The sequence below is a fragment of the Pinus tabuliformis genome, chromosome 7 (assembly GCF_031772625.1).
Source record: "Pinus tabuliformis cultivar Carrire ecotype Pingquan chromosome 7, CPIR1, whole genome shotgun sequence".
NCBI classification, from domain to species: domain Eukaryota; kingdom Viridiplantae; phylum Streptophyta; class Pinopsida; order Pinales; family Pinaceae; genus Pinus; species Pinus tabuliformis.
Window position 1 is genome coordinate 106,990,687 of NC_142293.1, and position 12,036 is coordinate 107,002,722.

Genomic DNA, 12,036 nt, shown 5'->3' on the forward strand with positions numbered 1-12,036 from the left:
ACTACCGACACTATGTCGTAGGGGTATTTTGTGCAGCAAAAGAAGGAATTAGTGACATGAGCAGTAGATTTCATTATGATTTCCGGCCATCTCTACAAAATGGGCCATGATGAGATATTACGCTGATATGTACTAGAGTTTGAGTGAGAGTAGATCCTTGCCGAAGCACATGGAGGGGTTGTTGGAAGACATTATGCGGGCCGCGCCACAGCCCAGAATGTTCTTCGTGCTGGATTATGGTGGCCCACCCTACATCAAGATTCAACAGCATACTATTAGGCCTGCAATGTATGCCAACGAATAGGCAAGCCATTGCGAAGGGATGAAATGCCACTTCAACCATAGGTGACACTACAACCATTTGAGAAATGGGCGATTGACTTTGTTGGGCCTATTGAATTGCAAGGGAAGACGAGCGTGCACTATATCATCACTACGACCAAACACTTGACCCGATGGGAAAAAGCACAGCCAGTTAAGGATTGCACAGGCATGACACTGGCAAAGTTCTTGTTCGAGAATGTGTTGACCAGGTTTGGGTGTCCTAAGATTCTCATGAGTGATCAAGGAATGCATTTTTTGAGTGAAACCATCAGCATGCTCACTGAGGAATTCCAAAGTTATCACCAAAAGAGCACGCCATACCATCCACAAGCAAATGGGACCATTGAGGCATTCACAAAATTTTGGAAACTGCACTAACTAAGATCTGTAATGCGTGACAGAATGATTGGGACTTGCACATCCCTACTGTGCTATGGGCATACCGAACCACATGCAAAAATTTGACAGGCCAGACACCGTTTTGACTAGTATATGGTAAGGAGGTCGTGATGCCGATGGAGTATATCGTGCCTAGCCTATGGATTGTGGCAGCTACAGGAATGGAAGATCTTGGGGCTTTGGATGAAAGGCTCGCACAACTCAACGAACTGGATGAAGGACAATTTCTTGCAGGGTTTCATCAGCAGGTACAGAAACAACGCGAGAAAGCATGGCATGATTGCCATATCAACATGCTCACGTTCAAGAAGAATGATCTTGTATTTTTATATGACAGTAAGTTAGAGAAATTCCCAGGTAAACTTCATATGCATTGGTTGGGGCCCTATGTCATTAGAGAAGTAACTGATGGGGGCACAGTTCAGTTGGCTAAGCTCAATGGAGACCCCTTCTTGAGAAGAGTGAATGGTAGTTGCCTGAAGCTCTATACGGGCAGGCCGACCACCGAACTAATTATTCCACGAAGAGTCTCACCACTCTGACTAGTTGAAAGAAAGTAGCCTGAGGAAAATATGCATTGGTATCAGGGTACGTGTACAATTGACCAACAATTAGGTGCGTAGTTCCACGGACAAAGCCACGCAAGTGCGCGCTCCAAGAAATGATGACCGTTAATACCATTGTTCATGACAAGATGGCTGCATTATAGCAAAAGGGAGCAGACAACAGGCAACTAAGAGCCACAATATGAGCAAGATATGAAATGATCGACCACAAATTTCACACGGGAAGGTTACACTAGCTGGAACGAGCGGAAATCCAGGCATTTGAAGTTCGCATGGCTTATAAATCACCACGGGGAATCCACTGGGCAACCTATGCTTTGGAAATATAGATGGAGTTGTTCAGCATCTCTGCACCTATCAATCTGGCCAAAGGGGGGGTAGGACTCTCTAAGGAATCTGGTATTGCTAGCCGCAGGTATCCGACATGTTGAAGTATTACTAGAAAGGGATGTACCGAAAAACAGGGAATGCGTAGTAAAATTGGTCCAGATGTCATCGCCTTGCCTAGGGGTAGGATTGCATGTTACAATAGAACAACAAAAGTATGGATAGATGAAAACCATTGGTGGAGATGTAGTCAGTAAGTTGCCTCTGATGGTTCTCGACAAGTGGGATCTAGCAGACAGTAGCCAAGGTCTCGCAAAATTGCAACACATGTTGCAGCGGATGGTGCGAAGAGAAGATACATCCGTCGGAAAGGACTACAGTGGTACTAGGAGTTCTTGTATGCAGCTCCCACGCTCATGCTAAAATTCTCGGATGGGGTTTTCTGTGTTAACCTAGCAGAGCAGAATGAGCATCATCAATTCTGAAGAAAGGGTAGAAACACTAAAGCTAGAAAAGCATTGCAGGAGACAAAGTAGGAGCAGCTGGATGACGAGTGCCACTCAACGAAAGGTGAACCGCGAAGCCAAGACTAAGCATCTAGCCATGCCAGTAAGTGACTCAGGATGAGTCATGATGATTGTGTTGGGGGACTATTGGGTAGCGCAAGCCTCGCGAAACGAGTGTAGGGTGCAAAGCCTAGAATTATGGGTAATATTAGGGTAAATGACTCTACGGAAAGCACAAAGCGCGGACTTTAGAAGGTTGAGTCAAAGGGTAGTCCACCCAAAAATAATGTAAAGAAATAGTAATAGAGTCAACCCACAGAGGGATCGCAGGTCAAGGGAAAGTATAAATAGAGCAAGGCTCTATGAGGGAAGGTAGTTCTTTTGGAAGATGGAATGTAATGGCCTCTGAAAGGAAATAGTTTGAAAGCATCTATAAGTTTGAGTCGAGGGAGTAGGATAGAAGGTAGAAGCTTTGGAGCTATGTACGTAGAGGCTTGGAAAGTCCGCAACTGTGTGCGCGGACCCCTCCAGCTGAGTGCGTAGGGTGGATCTCGATGTATTGTTGAAGATTGATAATAAAGATAAGTTTCTTCTAAATTATGTGTTGATTGCAACTGTACTCTTTTATGACAAATGAGCTGTTATGATTTCTGAATTTACTACGGATGAATTCATGTGAACTAGATTAATCTTGATGCGCGAAGTAACCAAAAGTAATAAATGTTTGCTTAAAGACTGTTCTAACTAGATCGGACCAATAATAAGTGATTCAATCTGTAATAAACACGCGAAAGGTATTTTGATCTGCATGGATCTAGCGTAGCGCGAAGCTGTAGAACAGTGCGCGAGCCCCAAACCACATCCAAGACATCCCCAAGGTGCAGAAACTTGGTTCTAGCACCCTCCCCTGCTACCTCGATTTAGACCTCAGCCCGCGATTCGCCGGCTGTTGCCAAAAGGGCCGATAGCTGCAGGATTTTTTTGGCTAAATAATTTTTCTGAACCTGGGTCAAGCCCTTATAAACCAATAGCCGGTGACTACGTACTAGTAAACATATCGACTAGTACAAGAGCTAGAGCGTTGTAGCTCCCTTCTAGTAGAAGTCGAAGAACAAGAGAAGGTTGTAACCTTCTGTAGGTGTCTGCCTATGTACTAGTATGAGTCTGCACTAGTTTTGGTTGAGGTTAATTTAGAGAGAGCCCTCTCTGATTTGGTAGGGCTAGCTACCAAGTCCAAAATTGGTTTGTGGCCACCTCTTTAGTTTCCTTTCTCAACCTTGGGAAAACTAAGGAGTGCAAAGAGGAGGGGGGATTCGAAATTAACAAGAGGGTGACAATTGTAAAAAGCGATAAAGTGAAAAACATCTTTTCAGACACCCTCTTGGTTAAATGTCGAAAAGGCAGCCCCCCCCCCAAAATCCATCAATAACCATAGATTTATTTTTCACATATCTCGAGGCATGAAAGATTAGGGTGATTTAATAGTTAAGTGCAAGGTGGGGACATAATTTACTTTGACTTTATGGATTTGACTTGTGACAATGTATATAATACGACTATGAAGTGGGAATTTAATGGATATGATAATTTTAATGGCAACGTGGAAATGGAAAGAGATAAGGTGGAGTATAGGATAAGGTAAGATGAATATAGGTAATATATGAGGAAAATATATGAGAGAATGAGTGGGAGATGAGTGTAGTTTTATTTTATAAAATATTATTTTATTTAAAATATAAAACCAAAATAATATTTAAATATAATGATTTTATATCCCAAATAAAATTAATTTAAACTTGAATAAAACTTTGATGAGGGCAATTGAAAATTGGGTATAAAATCCAATTTTGTTTATTTTGTTAGACCCTCATAAATGAGCTTGAAATTATGCATACCAAACTAAGCATGTCCAGGGCATAAATTTTTCCAAAATTTATCATGTGCTAATAGGCCGTCCTCGAAATCATCACCCTCTTTTCTTTTTGCCTTTTTCTCCATGTTATATGTGAGAGGGAGTCAACTCTAATCAACTGTTCAAGGGTGCTCGAGACTGTTAGCCACCTTTAGCCTAAAAAAACCTTGTTCCTCATTCATTCTAAACATTTTAAAACTATTATGTGCTTAAAGGAAGATGTGAGGAGTCTCATACATGTGCTTTCCTAATTGTCTCTGCCTTTGTATTAAATGCTTTGATGTTTGCATGTTGATATAGAAATAAGATCTAAACCATTTTTTATGTCGATCACAATCCTGTAGCAAATCTAGACAATGTTGTAGCACTTTAGAACAATCTTGTAGCACTTTAGAACTGAGGTAAGATTGAGTGAGATAGGTGACCTTGTGATGAAGGAACTTGGGGAGTTTATGGGATGATGGAGGACATGTAGAAGACTAGCTTGGTGGATGGGAAAAGTGGAGTTTGGAGGATATCATTTGACTGTTGTCTTCTTTGTCCATGTTTGGAACCCTACAAAAAAACATGTTAGCGACGGTAATGTAAGCGCTCCTTTTGCTTTTCTCTATTCATTTTCCCTTTCTTTCTTCCCTTTTTTCTCTTTTTTTTTTAAGATTTGTAGGACTACACCAGGTGCCTCAAAGACTGTTTTCACTTGGGGATATTTTCGTTATTTCTTCTCTCTTTTTATATGCTTGGACTTTATCGTAGAGGTTTCTAGCCCTAGGTGTTTCCTCAGAGACTCATGGAGTTTTTCACCTAGGCTTCTTATGATTTTTTTTTTCTTCTTTTTCTTTTTCTTCTTCTGCAAATCAGAGGTTGGATGAAAAGCGAGTTGTGAGATCCACAATTACATTCAAATACTTCCTTATTGAGTTGGTAAATTCCTCCTTTGACAAAGGTATTTTTTAGAGTTTTAATCGGTAGCCATTGACTAAAAGTGGAATTCCTTCTTCATCATTTGTTCTGATTTGGAAAGAGCCATTTTCATGAAATTTTTCCATGAGATAAGGGCCTAACCATATTTTCATCATATTTCCCTCAAAGTCCTTAAATATTGAGTCATATAGAAGGGCCAAATCACCCTCTTGAAAGGTCCTTTATCTAATGTTTTTGTCTTTCCAAATCTTCCTTTGCAATTGGACCACCTTAGTATGCATGAGGGCCTATAGTCTAAGTTCCTCAAAAGCATTGAGTTCTTGCAACCTCTCTTGCTGAGCATTGGTGATGTAAAAATCCAATTTTTCTATCATTATTAGGGTGTTGTATTCAAACTCAATGGACAACAATGCCTTCTTTCCATAAACCAACTCAAAGCGATTGAACCTAGTGGTGGTTTTTTGGTTGGTATTATAGGCCAAAGTGGCCTCCACAAGTCAGGATGCCCAATCCTTCTTGCCGTTGTTGAAAACTTTAGCCAATATGTTCTCCAAATAATTGTTTATGACCTCCACCTACCCATTTTCTTGAGGATGATAGGTAGTGGAGTTTTTGTGCCTTATATGATGTTGCTCCATGATTCCCTCAATCATATTTGAAGAAAATTGAGTCCCTTGATTAGTAACCATCTCCCTTGGGAATCCAAACTTATAAAAAATGTTTCCCCTTAGAAACTATGAGACCTTTTTCTTTTTTCTACTTTTACTGCCTTCACGCCATCCCACTTTGTCAAATAATTAGTGCATACAATGATATATGTTTTTTGTTTCGATGGGGGATCAATTGGTCCAATGAAATCCATGCCCCACTTCTCAAATGGATCTAGAGTCACTGAACATTGCAGCAGCATTTCATCCTTTGTTGTAGGATTTCCCATCCTTTGGAACTCATCACATCTAGCAATGTATATCCTAGTATATTAGAGTAAAGGAGGCTAGTAGTAGCCAGCTTGGATAATTTTGAAGGCTATCCTCTTGGTAGAAACCCCCCCCCCACAAGGTCCATCATGGCATGCTAAGAGGATGTTAAAAACATCATCCTCCCTTAAACATCTCCTCAAGATATGATCTGGTCCTAATTTGAAGATATTTCCCCCAATCCCAGTGAAAGGGGCACTTTTTCTAGTAATATTTCTCTTCTCTTTGGAGGATTGGTTAGGAGGGAATCTCCCATAAACTAAGAAAATTTTTATGTCAGCAAACCAAGGAGACAGTAACAGAATAACGAAGAGGTTCTCATCTAGAAGCTAATCATCTATCATCTCCTCACTTTCTGTAGAAAATGTTAGCCTAAACAAAAAATATGCAACCACATTCTCATTTCCTAGATCATCAACAATGGTTAGATCAAATTGTTGCAACAATAATAACCATCTAATGATCCTAACATTGACTCAAGTTTATTCATTAAATATTTGATGGTTTCATAATCAGTATGAACATAGACTCGGTACTCAGAGTTATAATGCTAAACTTATTCAAGGAGTGCACAACAACTAAAAGTCCCTTTGTAGTAACTGTGTAATTAAGTTTAGATTTGGAGAGGATCTTACTGATGAAATATATGGTATAGAACAACTTGTCTTCCACTTGGCCAAAAGTTGTCCCTAGAGCTTTGTCTAATGCATCTGTGTGGATGTGGAAAGGAAACGCTAAATTGGGACCTCTTGAAATTTGTGCAATGGTTAATTTTTCTACCATCTCTTCAAACACCTCTTGACATTTATGTTTCCAACAAAAATTTGAGTCTTTAGTCAACAATACAAATAAAGTTGAAGCTAACCTGCTAAAATCCTTAATGAATATTATGTAATATCCATCTAGCTCAAGAAAACTTCTAACATCCCTTTTTTTTAGGAGCAGGGACCATTTTGATAATGGAAATTTTGTTAGGGTCAACTTGGATCCCTTCCTCAAAATGGAAGTGACGTAGGACAATCACTGCATTCATTAAAAAAATAGATTTTTTGGGACTTTTGCAGAGATTCATTTCAATGCATTTCTTTAAGACATTACACATATTGGAAAGAGATTCCTAGAAATCATTTCCATAAGGGGTGAAGTCATCCATGTAGATTTCAAATGTGTCATGAACAATATCAACAAAAATAATCAAAACTTCCCTCTATAAGGTAGCGGGTGAATTGCATAAGCCAAATGGAATGAACTTATAGGAAAATGTCCCCCATGGACATGTGAATATGGTATTATACTAATCTTCAAGGTTGATTTGGATCTGATTATAACAACTAAATATACCTAGGAATGAAAATAATTTCTTTCCTACAAGTCCATCCAATACTTGATCAAAGAAACATAAGGGAAAATGATATTTCTTTGTAGCCTTGTTATGTTCCCTATAGTCAACAGAGATCCTCCGCTTCCCATTTTTCTTGGGTACTGTGACAAGAGGGGACACATGGGGTAGATGAAACCTGCATTTAGTAGTTTTTGCAATTCTTCTTTCACAATGTCCTTAAGGGCAGGGTTCATTCTCCTTTAGTTGGAACATAGGTTTACATCCCTATATAATGTAAATATGATGGGTAAAAACCAAGGTATGCACCCCTTTAATTTCCTTATAGTCCCAAGCAAAAGCATCAACATGTTGTCTCAACACAGTGCACAATTGCTCTTCTTTCCCCACTAAGAGGGAAGGGTTTGTTTTTAGAGTTTTGGATGGATTATTTTCAACAATATTAATATGATCTTGATCTAAATTACTTGTAAACAGTTCATCCCATGTATTTTTCTTAGGTTTCCCTAAGGATTCTTCCACTAGCTCATCATTTGGAATGGCAACAGGAGATTAATTCTACAAGAATTTATCAATAAGGTCATCCTCATCTAGTTTCCCACTTCCTACAATAGTTTCTAATGTAAAAAGTGTAGAGGGAAGACTATTGAAAATATTCCTCATCCTCTTCCTCTACCCACAAAGGAGAGTCATGCTTAGTAGAGGGTTGAGCATGGGAATATAATACAAGTTGATTTGTGAGATGACCATTTTTAATAGTCATGTTTCTAGCCCTACAATTAATGTAAGCATCAATAGTGGATAACCAAGGTCCCTCCTAAAATGAGAGGGCACCCATTAAACTTAGTTTTGGTTTTGCAGAGAAGGAAGTTTGTGGAATACTCCCAAAAGTCAATGAATACCATCACATCCTCAATAACTCCCTTCAGGGATATTACGGATATGTATGCAAGTTGCAGCACCATAGTGGTCTTTTTCAAGGCTCCTTGGAGATTGAGATTCAACATAGTTTCCTTGATCATGACATTTATTACATCCCCAACATCAATCGATGTGTTGGAGACTACAATATTCTTAATGTGAACATCCACTACTAGGCTACTGGGATCTAAGTACTTTGGGAAGATGACCCTCCCAAGCATGATATCAGAAAATTATCCAACAACATGAATAGTGGGGCCATCTATTTTTATTCTTCCAAGCTTCTTGAAACACTCTTTCCTGATAAGCGCATTGTAAATGGGGACATCTTTGATGGCCTAGAGAAGGGGTATTTTATCACACATGTTTTTTATTTATCCCAGAAGTTCACCCTCTTATGGGGTATATTGTTTAGGTTGGACCAAAATTTTAGGATAGGGAGGCATACTAGCTTGAGGGGCATTATCCTCATTCTCTTCTTTAATATTTTCAAGTCAAGAAGGTGGGCGAGAATCTAGAAGTGCCTTCCCAAACCTAAGGTTAATCTCTTAGATGTTTCCCCACTATAGACCTATTGGGACTGCTTGTTTTTTGGGTTCATATTGGATTAAACATGCATCTAAGTTTTCTTGGGTGGATTTTTGTGGGGAAGTTGTGGTTAAGGTGGAGGAAGAGGCACTAAGGCAAGAGTTTGGGCTTCCTGAGGCCTTCATCCTTGTGAATGGTTAACCCATTGAGAAGGTTGAAGTTGATATGGTTGGAAGGGTGGATTGACAGGATGAGGAGGATACTAAGAAGAATAGGACCAAGGAGATGGCATGTACCAAGATGAGTGAGCCAGAGGATACCAAGTTTGAAGGGTGCACTCTAGCTTGGATTGAAAGAAGGGTAATGTGCACCTTGCATTCCTTGCTGATACTCTCGATGGCCTTGTGGCCTCCTTTAGTTGATGAAGTAAAGTTGCTCCAATCCACTCTCTACCCCTTGATATATAGTCTTTAGGGCTAAAAGGAAGGGACTTTTTTCAATTTCATGGCCCTCCTCACAAATAGATCAGATCTCTATGGCATTCAATGGGCAATTATTTATGGGGTGCCTCTTGGTGCACCTAGGGAAAAACATAGTCAATGCCATGTCTTCCTCGTCTTACATTTTTTATCTACATAGTATCCATTTGCAAGGCAAGGATGTGCAACATCTACTTCTTAAAGTCTTCTAGGATGCTCCCTATTATGCGTTTGATGGTGGAAGTAGAGGGAGAAGAGATGACTAGGCATTGACTAGTCCTACCTCTCTTCCTTGCAACCCTAGAATGATTCATGAATATTATATTGATGTATTCATATGTTAGCTGGTAAATGTCTCCACCAGATAATGTATTAAGGGTCTCCATCAAATCGTCCCTAATCCCTCAGCTTTAATGATTTTAGCTTAAGGGTACAATTATCTTTGTTGTAGTTGAGTTGGAATTTCTCTTCATAATCCTCTAAGGATTCATCTGGCCCTAAGGTCATCCTAAATATCTCTTCTATTTTTTCTCTTGAACTACATTAGTCCTATATTTCTAATTGAAATATTATTTCATTTGAGCCTAGCTAGTGATATTGCCTCCTCCCAGGCTCATGAATCAGCACAAGTCTACATCCTTGAGGCCATCAGGGAAAACCTTAAGATTTTTCTCATCATAAGGTAATCATGGGTTTTAAAAAAAAAAACAAACCCAAACATAAATGTGTCAGGGTCCTCAGAATCTAGGCTATGGAAGTGTGGGAGAGAAGTCGGGCTTATGCTTTTCATTCTAGCCTCCCCATTGGTTTCTCGAATAGGAAAGAACTCAATCTACCTATTCTTAGCCATGTTTTGAATAGGTGATATGGGTTCTTCCTCCCCTATGGGTTATTCAAATATTTTTGGCTCCTAACTTAAAGGATTCTCTAACTCCTCTCTGGTAAAAGTAGGATGTTCACAGTCACCAAAGAAGAGTGATGATTGACTTCTAGAAGGGGTAGGGTTTTTTGGTATAAATTTCCCTAGACTATCCCTAATCCTACAAGGCATGAAATAAGTTTGTTCTTTTTTGTGTTTTTATTCCTTTTATTTTTATTTTTTCAAGACAAGAAAAACCTATGCAAAGAGAAAATAAAATGAAATGAAAACAACTCTTAAGAAAAGACAACACCTAATTAGACACCTCCTTAGAAATGACACAAAAAAGTGATGAGCCTTAGTATTGCAACAAGAGTGTTGCAATGGCCAAGGTTACCATATTTAATTATCAATCTGTGGTACGTACAAACTTAAGAGGTGACAATGTTGTATGCATATTCGGGTAAGTTCCACTCAAGTCACTTTAAAGAAAAGAAACATACCAAGGTTTACAGAGACAACTCTATCAACTCAACCTAGATTTGCAAGGAAGGAAATTGCATGAGAGGAAGTTCTAATCTCTTAAATAAATGGGAATGTTACTCTATTTTAAAAGAAAATGGAAATGCTACTTGCTCAAATGTAAATGCTAATGTATTCGTAGAAATGTAAAGGTTACACTAATTGTAGGAATGTAAAGGCTACACTACTTACAAAATTGTAAACATTAATCTATTTGCAAAATGTAAATGTTGCACTGAAAGGAAACCTAGTCTATGCATAGGAAATAACAATGTTTGAAATAGAAACCTTAGCCTAAGAAGCAAAAAACAAAGAAAGAAAACCTAATCTACCTTGAATACAGAAAAGAGAATGTAGTCAACCTTTAATCACTGCATTCCAAAGAGATTATATATAGTCGCAGAGTTACTTAGATGTTGCATGAGGTAATCAAGAATATCATCACTATGCTATCAAATTCATAAATTTGTATACTGACCCTAATTGCTGAAATGTGTTGCAGTGGAAAAAATGCAAGTTCTAAGTGGTGTTTAGTCTTCTTGAATCATGGTTTCAGATCCTAAGGGACACTATTTAGGGCTATGAGAAAAAAATCAAGCTTCAATGATAAATATGGTCAAGTTTGGAGGGATTTTCCATGGTGCTACAAGATGCTATAACATGGTTATAACATTGCCTTGTTTTTCTACAAGATTGAATCTATGAGAATCATGAGGGTGAGAAATGTGATATGAAGGTGGAGAAGTGTAATGTAGGGTAGATTAGGGTTGTATGAGTCCCTTTCCAAGCTTATTACCCTTCATGGGCCTATCTTGCATAAGAACCAATGCACACAGTGGCCTTTGATAAACCATAAATGTACTTTCGATGATTAATTTTTTGTGGGATTTGTTGAGGTTGTGTTGAAGATTGGAACTTGATTGCCTCAACATCAGGGAATACCAATCAGTCAAGAGCTTAAAGCAACTCCATTTCCATTGAAATTGGTGGGTCCGACTGGGTATAAAGGGAATAGTTTCCTGTTTTAAAGATATTTATTATAATAAAAAAATGAAACTAATGAAATGATTTTATATCTAATTACAAAACCACTAAATAGACTTATTCTACCTATTTTCCGTGGTAGCAGATCTTTATATGTGACTCAAAGAAATATTTCACAAAGTATATAACAATATAGATCATTCAATACTTTTATGAAAAGAAAGCATATATAATAAACTAAATTAATTAAATAGTTAATTAATTTAGTTGGTTAAAACACATTCACATAAACACATTCACATTCACATTCACATATCGTTATCTCATACATAATCACACATCATTCAATTATTCACATTAATAGTAGTAATGACCGATTGTTTTCAAAGTATTTATATAACTAAATAACGTGTGAGAGATTCACTATCGAATTCAATAACACATAGAGATAACATAAATATAATAGTACCTG